Here is a 9,196-nt window from a genome sequence, read left to right as displayed (position 1 = left end):
AGACCTAGGGACACATACAGACTGAAAGTGAGGAGATGGAAAAAGATATTCCATGCAAATGGAAATCAAAAGAAAGCTGGAGTAGCAGTTCTCATATCAGACAAAATAGACTTTAAAATAAAGACTGGGCTTCCCTGGTGGCGCAGTGGTTGAGAATCTGCCTGCCAATGCAAGGGACACGGGTTCGAGCCCTGGTCTGGGAAGATCCCACATGCCGCGGAGAGACTAGGCCCGTGAGCCACAATTGCTGAGCCTGCGCGTCTGGAGCCTGTGCTCCTCAACAAGAGAGGCCGTGATAGTGAGAGGCCCGCGCACCGCGATGAAGAGTGGCCCCCACTTGCCGCAACTAGAGGAAGCCCTCGCACAGAAACGAAGACCCAACACAGCCATAAATAAATAAATAAATAAAATTAAAAAAAAAAAAAAGACTATTATAAGAGACGAAGAAGGACACTACATAATGATCAAGGGATCAATCCAATAAGAAGATATAACAATTGTAAATATTTACGCACCCAACATAGGAGCACCTCAATACATATGAAAGAGAAAAACAAATACCATATGCTAACACATATATATGGAATCTAAAAAAAAAAAAATGGTTTTGAAGAACCTAGGGGCAGGACAGGAATAAAGACACAGACGTAGAGAATGGACTTGAGGACACGGGGAGGGGGCAGGGTAAGCTGAGATGAAGTGAGAGAGTGGCACTGACATATATACACTACCAAATGTAAAATAAATAGCTAGTGGGAAGCAGCCGCATAGCACAGGGAGATCAGCTCGGTGCTTTGTGACCACCTAGAGGGGTGGGATAGGGAGGGTGGGAGGGAGACGCAAGAGGGAGGGGATATGAGGATATATGTATATGTATAGCTGATTCACTTTGTTATACAGCAGCAACTAACACAACAATGTAAAGCAATCACCAATAAAAATGTTAAAAACAAAACAAACAAAAAAAAAGGAGTTCAGAGCCCAAGCACTAAACTCCCCCTGAAAAGGCCCAGGATTCCAGTCTTGCCCAGGGTGTCCTCCATTGGCAGTGTCCACTCACCCCCACCCTTATTTACCATCTTTGGGCCCTGCCCCGTTTCAGAGGAGGCCAGGCCCCGTGTCACCCAGGCTCCTGAAAAAATGTTGGAGAAGCAAATGAATTGTGTGGGTTAAGTCAAAGGCCACCTTTGGGTTCTTAGGAGCACAAATTGTTCCTGGGGACTTTGGCTTGCTTCCTGGAAGCCAAGGGAGGCACGAATTCTCCTCTGACTGCTCCCAGGGTGGTAAAGCAGGTCCTGAAGTTTTCTCTGGGCAGCTCCCTGTCATCTACCCAATCAGTGAACCTGATTGAACCCGGGCACGCCCCTACTTGGAACAGAAAACACTGACTTTTTTTTCCTGATTATTGGCTACCAGGATGTTTTACTGGTCATCATAATGATCACTAACACCTATCGCTAATTTACTAAGCTCTTGATACCCATTAACTTAATTAATTCTCACAAGGACCTTATGAGGCAAAACTATTGTTACCCCCAACTCACAGAAGAGGAAATTGAGGTCTGGAGAGCTGTGGCAAAGACTGCTGAGTGTCCCCCAACATCTATTCTAAAGTTTCCCTCATCTAAAGTAAAAGTAATCCAATTTTTAGCAGGTAATTTCACAGCTTTCTTTGTGGGTAGGTGTGGACATGTGACTGAATTATGGCTAAAGGGTGTGAGGGTTACCGGAGAACTCTCCCTAAGAGATGTAGATGTGCTCGCTTTGCTGTTGCTTCTTTGTCCTTCTTTTACCTGCTGTCTGGAACACAAACGCCACCATCTTGGACCATGATGTAGGGCCCTGATTGAAGGTACATTTGACTGGGAGGACCCTTGGTCCCTTACACTGTTGACCACCATAACCAGGCCTGGTCTGGACTTTTTCAGCAGAGGGAAATGAACTTCTTTCTTCTTTAAACTATTTTCATTTATTGAGCCAACTTCAATATCAAACACAGTGGCAGAGCTAGGATTCGAACCTATATCTGTGAGGCTCTTAACCAATCTAGTTGTAATTGTTGGAGTGCATCGTATAACACTGCAGGACATATGCCACCTTGGTGTGAGGGAATTGGGAGCCAAATCCCGTGTCACCCCCATAAACCTTCTCTGCGTGGCCCGTCTGCTGTGGAATCTGAGTCAGAAGAGAGGCCTCTGGTGAGGATTTGAGACCATGGGCAGTGGGGGCTGAGGGAATTCACGCATTTATTCCACAGCTATTTACTGAGAGCACACCATGTGTCAGGCCTGTGTTAAATGCTGGACTCTTCCAGGTCAGAGGTATGGGAGATTGCAACGTGGCCCCAAGTCCCTCCCATCCCTGTACACTCGCCCCTGTCATTGTGGCATTGCTGTCTCTTCTATCAAGAGGTGGAATCCATTTCTCAAGCCCTCAAAGCTGGACTTGGCCGTGTGAGTGGCTTTGGCCTGTTGGATGCTAGCAAACATGATGCAAACAAAGGCTTGAAAAGCACTTGTGCATTGGAATTTGTTACCTCTAGCTGCTGGGAACCTGCAATCAGCACTGTGGGGAGGAGCTGGGCTAGGCTGCTGGATGAAGAGGGATGCGTGGTCACTGAGCTGACTGCTGGACATGTGAATCTAGAGGACTGCTGGATCTTCCAGTCCCAGCTGAGCCAGCCGAGGCCAGAACTACTCAGCCGACTCGTAGAATCATGAGAAATATTAAGTGTTTGTTGATTAAAGCAGCTAAGTTTTGGGGTGTTTTGTTATTCAGCAAAAGCCAACTGGTTCCAGGGGTATTAGTGGGTATGCACTGACTACAAGTTTTGATAGGATTCATTATTTCACAGATCAAGAAGTCCAGGGTGGGTTGGGCAGTGCCGATTCAGCAGCTCCGTGGTGCTATCAAGGACCCAGATTTTTTCTCCGTCTGTCTGGCCAGTCATTGTCCGCGTGTTGCCCTCTTCCCTAACCTTGTCCCCTCAAGTTGCCAAGATGGCTGCCATGTGCCCCAGGCAAGACAGCATCCCAAGCATGAAGTTGCAACTCAGTGAGTAAGAGCCTTCTTTTTGAGTAGCTCTTTATCAAGTAGAAAAATATCTTCTAGAAGTTTCCACCTGTAGATCATTGGCCAGGACTGGCCACATGTCCACACCTAGGCCAATTGTTGGCAAAGAGAAATAGGATTGACATATTTGGCTTTGACTAATCATGATTTGTCCCCTGAGGTTGGACACATTGCTGCCCAAACAAACTTGGGGTTCCTCTAGCAAGCAAGTTGGGGGAGTGGCTGTTGGGGACAGTTCCTGCAACCCTGGGGACACGATATGAGCAGAGTTGCTGTGACTGAAATGTGCAAAGTGTGTTCAAGAAAGCAGCGAGCAAACCTGTGCGGTCAGAGGGCAGGAGGTGTCCGAGAAGCATTCCCTAGAGTCACTGTCATGGGTGTTCTGTGAAGATTAGAAAAGGGTCCTTTGGTCAAGCCAGTTTGAGAAAGGTCGAGTTACATAACGTCCCACAGCTTGTGCTGCTGTCGCTGCCGCAGACCCCTGGGAGCCTTGAAAATGCTAATACTGATATGCCCCACAAATTTCCAGGGTCAGGAGCAGGGAGGTGGACTGTATGTCTTTTCCTAAACTGTGTTGACCACAGAAGGTTATTTTCCTCAGAGCATCTCCCGGTATTTCCGCTCGTGGAACAAGCTTTGGGAACTGCTAAGGGACAGTTGGTGCAGTGGTTCTTGACCAGGGTTATGGGGTCCCCCAGGGAACAGTGGGCAACATCTGGAGACATTTTTGGTTGTCACAGCCTGGGGGCCTGGGTACTACTGGCATCAGGTGGATGGAAGGCAGGGATGCTTCTAAACATCCTGCAACACACAGGGCAGCACCCACAACAAAGAACTGTCCAGCTGAAAGTGTCAATAGTCCGCACAAAAGCCTGTACATGAATGTTCACGGCAGCATTATTCATAATGGCCAAAAAGTAGAAACAACCCCGATGTCCATCAACTGATGAAAGGACAAACAAAATGTGGTCTATTCCTACAAAGGAATATTATTCAGCCGTAAAGAGGAATGAAGAACTGATACACACCACAAGATGAATGATCCTTGAATACATTATGCTAAGTGAAAGAAGCCAGATACAAAAACCACATACTATATGATTCCATTTATATGACATCTCCAGAATAGGCAAATCCATAGAGACAGAAAGCAGATGAGTGGTTGCCAGGGCTGGGTAGTGACTGCTAATGGGTGTGGCGTTTCTCTTTGGGTGATGTAAATATTCTAAAATTGATCGTGATGATTGTTGCACAACTCTGTGAATACACTAAAAAGCATTGAATTGTACAATTTTTTAAAATATTTTATTTATTTATTTGGCTGCACCGGGTCTCAATCGCGGCACACAGGATCTTTGCTGCTGCAGGTGGCATGCAGGATCTTTAGTTGCGGTATACAGGTTCTTGGTTGCGGCATGTGGGTTCTAGTTCCCTGACCAGGCATTTAACCTGGGCCCCCTGCACTGGGAGCGTGGAGTCTTAACCACTGGACCACCAGTCCCCGAATTGTACACCTTAAAAGGGGGAATTGTAAGATACAGGAATTGTATGCCAATAAATCTGTTTTTTTTTTTTTAAGTCAGTAGTGCCGAGGGTGAGAGACATTGAACTACTAGGTAACTAGGTTGACAGAAGAAAGTGGCGGGATCAGTTTAGGGGACCATGAAGGGCAGGCTAAGGAGTTTGAATTTTATTGACACTGATGGGTGACAAGATTAGTGGACTCACCCCTGTATATACATCCATATTTCAAGATTCTTTGAGCATGTGCTGTGTGCTGGGCATTTTCATGTACATCATCCCCTGTAATCCTCATGATGAATTTGTAGCTAGGTCTGCATCCCATTGTTCAGATGAGTAAGCTGAGGCTCAGAGAAGTTCACTGACTTGACTGAGGCTGCACAGCTGGTAAATTGTAGAGCTGGGGTCTGAATGCATTTGGATTTGCCCTTGACCCCACAGGATTTCCACTGCTGTATGCTGACTCTCAGTGAGCCATCTGCCTTGGCTCTCTCCTGCCTCAGTCTTGGTTGCAGCCTGTGGTCCTGGCAGCGCCCCAGGAGGCCCTCCCCAGAGTGCTGATGCTCATCCCTCTCCCCAGGCTGCAGCTGGCATCTGGATAGGGGTTGGTTGCTTAGCAACATGGGTGCAGATTCTGCCCTGAGCCAAGGGAACCATTTCCTTAGTCTTGGCTGCAGGAATTTCAAGGAGAACAGCTCCAGGAGGGTCTGAGGGAGCAGGGCATGGGGAAAGCAGGAACAACTTTATGTCCCCGGGAGGGCATGGAGATGGGGACCCTCCTTAAGGAGAAGACTCAGCTTCAGGGACAGTGAAAGAGAACCAGGAGACCTGCGTCAATCATAAAGATGTTATTATTATGACCACAGCAACATTACTTGAGCACTACCTGTGTGCCAGGCACTGTGCTAAGTGCTTTACAGCCTATGATCCTTTCCAAACCCCAGGCAATAGGTTACTATTATTATGTCCCTTTTGCAAACGAGGATCCAGGGCTCATGGAGGTTGACTTGTCACACAGTCAGAAAATGCAGAAGCTGGGATTTGAACCCAGGTCTTTCTTTTCTTTTTCTTTCTTTTTTAAAAAATAAATTTATTTATTTATTTTTGGCTGTGTTGGGTCTTCATTGCTGTGCGGGCTTTCTCTAGCTGCGGCAAGTGGGGGCTACTCTTCCATGCGGTGCGCAGGCTTCTCATTGCGGTGGCTTCTCTTGTTGCGGAGCGCAGGCTCTAGGCGTGCGGGCTTCAGTAGTTGTGGCACATGGGCTCAGTAGTTGTGGCTCATGGGCTCTAGAGCACAGGCTCAGTAGTTGTGGCGCACGGACTTAGTTGCTCTGCGGCATGTGGGATCTTCCCAGACCAGGGATAGAACCTGTGTCCCCTGCATTGGCAGGCGGATTCTTAACGACTGTGCCACCAGGGAAGTCCCAAACCCAGGTCTTTCTGATGCCCCAGCTCAGTCCCCATTACAGCCCTGGCTGGGCACTTGATAGAGAAAATATACTAGGGGGCTCTCAAGGCCCTGGGCAGCCTGCCCCACTCTCCCTGTCACTCTGCTTGCTCCAGACGTACTGTCCTGGTTTTATTTCCTCAAACACTCCTACCTCCTTTCAGCCACAGGGCCTTTGCACATGCTGTTCCCTCTGCCTAGGATGCTCTTCCATCTACTCTCTTCACTTGGTTTACTCCAACTCATCCTTCTGGTCTCCAGTGGAACATCACTTTATTAATTCATCCATTGATCCAAACCTAGTTAATGAGTGCCTCCCAATGTCAGGTAAACATTAGCAAATAAAATGTACATGACCCCAGCCTTCTTGGAGTTTATAAGCTAGTGGAAGAGATAATAGATGAATAGACAAGCCACAATTGCATGGGAAACATCCCCTGACTCCTCTGCCCTTTGGCAAGAATAATTATCAATTAATTGTGTGATTATTTATTTAATGCTGGTCTCCCCTTCTAGGATGTAGGTTCTGCGAGGCCAAGGACTGTGAGGGTCAGTTCTATTATTATCCCCATTTTATAGATGAGGAAACTGAGGCACAGAGAGTTTGAACAACTTGCCTAAGGCAAGAGCTGGTAACTGGTGGAGCCAGGATTTGAACCCATGGCTCCAGGGTCCATGTTTTCAATCAGCAGGTTATGAGCAGTTTAGGAGGAAGAAAGAAAGAAAGAAAGAAAGGGAGAGAGAGAGGGAAGGAGGGAGGGAGGGAGGGAGGAAGGAAGGAAGGAAGGAAGGAAGAAAGGGAAAAAGAAAGAAAGGAAGGAAGAGAGAAAGAAAGAGGAAGGAAGGAAGGGAGGAAAGAGAGGGAGAAAGAAAGAAGAAAGAGAGAGAGAGAAAGAAAGAAAGAAAGGAGGGAGGGAGGGAGGGAGGAAGGAAAGAAAGAAAGAAGGGAAGAAAGAAAAAGCAAGCTCACTTCAGCAGCACATATACCAAATTTGGAACGATACGGAGAAGATTAGCATGGTCCCTGTGCAAGGATGACATGCAAATTTGTGAAGCGTTCAATATTAAAAAAAATTTTTGTAAAGGAACTAATTTTTTTTAAAATTTATTTATTTTTGGCTGCATTGGGTCTTCATTGCTGCGCGCAGGCTTTCTCTAGTTGCGGCGAGCAGGGGCTACTCTTCGTTGCGGTGCACAGGCTTCTCGTTGCAGTGGCTTCTCTTGTTGCAGAGCATGGGCTCTAGGTGCGCAGGCTTCAGTAGTTGTGGCATGCAGGCTCAGTAGTTGTGGCTCGCGGGCTCTAGAGCACAGGCTCAGTAGTTGTGGTGTATGGGTTTAGTTGCTCCGCGGTAGGTGGGATCTTCCCGGACCAGGGCTCGAACCTGTGTCTCCTGCATTGGCAAGCGGATTCTTAACCACTGTGCCACCAGGGAAGCCTGTTCCATATTTTTAAAAGACAGCCTCTTCAATAAGTGGTGCTGGGAAAACTGGACAGCTACATGTAAAAGAATGAAATTAGAACACTTCCAAACACCATACACAAAAATAAACTCAAGGTGGATTAAAGACCTAAATGTAAGACCAGACACTATAAAACTCTTAGAGGAAAACATAGGCAGAACACTCTTTGACATAAATCGCAGCAAGATCTTTTTTCACCCACCTCCTAAAGTAATGAGAATAAAAACAAAAATAAACAAATGGGACCTAATTAAACTTAAAAGCTTTTGCACAGCAAAGGAAACTATAAACAAGACGAAAAGACAACCCTCAGAATAGGAGAAAATATTTGCAAACGAAGCAACTGACAGAGGATTCATCTCCAAAATATACAAACAGCTCATGCAGCTCAATATCAAAAAAACAAACAACCCAATCAAAAAATGGGCAGAAGACCTAAATAGACATTTCTCCAAAGAAGACATACAGGTGGCTAACAAATACATGAAAAGATGCTCAACAACATCACTAACTGTTAGAGAAATGCAAATCAAATCTACAATGAGGTATCACCTCACGCCAGTCAGAATGGCCATCATCAAAAAATCTACAAACAGCAAATGCTGGAGAGGGTGTGGAGAAAAGGGAACCCTCATGCATTGTTAGCGGGAAAGTAAATTGATACAGCCACTATGGAGAACAGTGTGGAGGTTCCTTAAAAAACTAAAAATAGAACTACCATATGACCCAGCAATCCCACTACTGGGCATATACACAGAGAAAACCATAATTCAAAAAGACACATGCACCGCAATTTTCATTGCACCACTATTTACAGTAGCCAGGACATGGAAGCAACCTAAATGTCCATCAACAGAGGAATGGATAAAGAAGATGTGGTATATATATATATATATATATATATATATATATATATATATATATATACATACAATGGAATATTACTCAGCCATAAAAAGGAACAAAATTGGGTCATTTATAGAGATGTGGATGGACCTAGAGACTGTCATGCAGAGTGAAGTCAGAGAGAGAAAAACAAGTATCGTACATCGTAATATCGTATATCGTATGTTAACGCATATATGTGAAATCTAGAAAAATGGTATAGATGATCTTATTTGCAAAGCAGAAATAGAGACACAGACACAGAGAACAAATGTACAGATACCAAGGGGGGAAGGGGGGGGAGGAATTGGGAGATTGTGATTGACATATATACACTATTGATACTATGTACAAAATAGATAACTAATGAGAACCTACTGTATAGCACAGGGAGCTCTACTCAGTGCTCTGTGGTGACCTAAATGGGAAGAAAATCCAAAAAAGAAGGGATATATGTAAACGTATAGCTGATTCATTTTGCTGTACGGTAGAAACTAACACAACATTGTAAAGCAACTATATGCCAATAAAAATTAATTGAAAGAAAGAAAGGGAGAAAGAAAGAGGCAGGGAGGAAGGGAGGAAGGAAAGAAAGAAAGAAAGGTGAAAGGGAAGGAGGGAGGGAAGGAAGAAGGGAGAAAGGGAGGAAAGGAGGAAGAAAGAAAAAGAAAGAGAAAAAGAAAGACTCCATCAAGGGTCGTGCCTTCCGTGGCCAGCTGGTCCCGCAGGAAGTTGTGGTCTGTTTCAGAGCCAGGCCCAGCCTCCTGGGTCCCCACCTTCCCTGCAGCTGTGTAGCAGCCCAGGGTTGCT

General features: G+C 45.7%; 1 non-coding gene across 1 annotated transcript; it reads left to right on the top strand.

Moving 5' to 3' along the window:
• The first annotated feature begins 7,004 nt into the window (after window positions 1–7,004).
• Window positions 7,005–7,109, top strand: LOC133076054 (U6 spliceosomal RNA). The gene has a single exon (XR_009697470.1). It is a non-coding gene; the product is annotated as a U6 spliceosomal RNA (small nuclear RNA).
• The last annotated feature ends 2,087 nt before the right edge of the window (window positions 7,110–9,196 follow it).

Source organism: Eubalaena glacialis, chromosome 15, assembly GCF_028564815.1.
Source record: "Eubalaena glacialis isolate mEubGla1 chromosome 15, mEubGla1.1.hap2.+ XY, whole genome shotgun sequence".
Classification (NCBI taxonomy): domain Eukaryota; kingdom Metazoa; phylum Chordata; class Mammalia; order Artiodactyla; family Balaenidae; genus Eubalaena; species Eubalaena glacialis.
This window is presented reverse-complemented; position numbering and strand designations above follow the sequence as displayed.